Genomic DNA, 1,005 nt, shown 5'->3' on the forward strand with positions numbered 1-1,005 from the left:
CCCCTTAAATTCCAATGTGTACATGAATGAAAGAGATCACTTTGAACTGCACTTACCGAGTCTTGAACCGGGCACCTCTGCCATCCCTTAGTACTGTGTCCCACAAACTTTGTGGACTGCCCGAAAAAAATTGAATTTGATTGTTCAAGTACTTATAACCACAAAGGGGTTTTATACTGAATTACAGTTGTACAAGTAACTGTACATCGTTCATTAATCTACTTTCTAAAAAGTCAATTGTCTTTTTCCTTCCAAAAACCAGAAAAATAAAAATAAAACAAAGTTACATGAAGGTAATTCTCAAGTAAACAAGGTTTTGTTTTTCTGCTGCTCTAAGATAAAAAAAGCAGAATTAGTTATCATGCACAGTATACCTAACCCCAACCTTAAAGCTAGCCATTTAAAATCAGTACTTAGACTTAATAACAACCAAAGGCGTTTTTACAGACTAACGCATGAAACTACATCTCGTTACTGATTTACTTACCAATATACAGTAACACGTACTTGCTAACAATTGATGGACTTTTTGTTGATGTTTCCTACTTTCAATTTCAACCTATAGTTTAAAATTAAATTTACCTAAGTTGAAATCATTTCAACCTGAATTTCAAATTTACCTCTAACATCTTCATCCAGACAAGACACAACTCAAACCTGTTCAAGGTGTCGCAGTTCAAAGCACTCACCCTCACAGCCATAAACCTAGTAAGAAAAATGCTCTTTGCAGATGACAGTGCAATTGTAACGCACTGCTCGGAGGACATGCAACATCTCATCGACCAATTTGCCAAAGCTGCCGCACAGTTTGGTCTGAAGATCAACATTAAAAAGACAGAGTGCTTCTACCAACCAGTGAAACCAGTCATTCCGCCACCCAAAGCTGATATCATCACCGTCAACAACAACCCACTTGCATCATGCGCAAACTTCAAGATATCTGGGAAGCACCAACAACAAAATTGATACAGAAATTGTAAACAGAATGGGAAAAGCCAGAACTGC

This window comes from Montipora capricornis, chromosome 10 (genome assembly GCF_036669925.1).
Source record: "Montipora capricornis isolate CH-2021 chromosome 10, ASM3666992v2, whole genome shotgun sequence".
Classification (NCBI taxonomy): Eukaryota; Metazoa; Cnidaria; class Anthozoa; order Scleractinia; family Acroporidae; genus Montipora; species Montipora capricornis.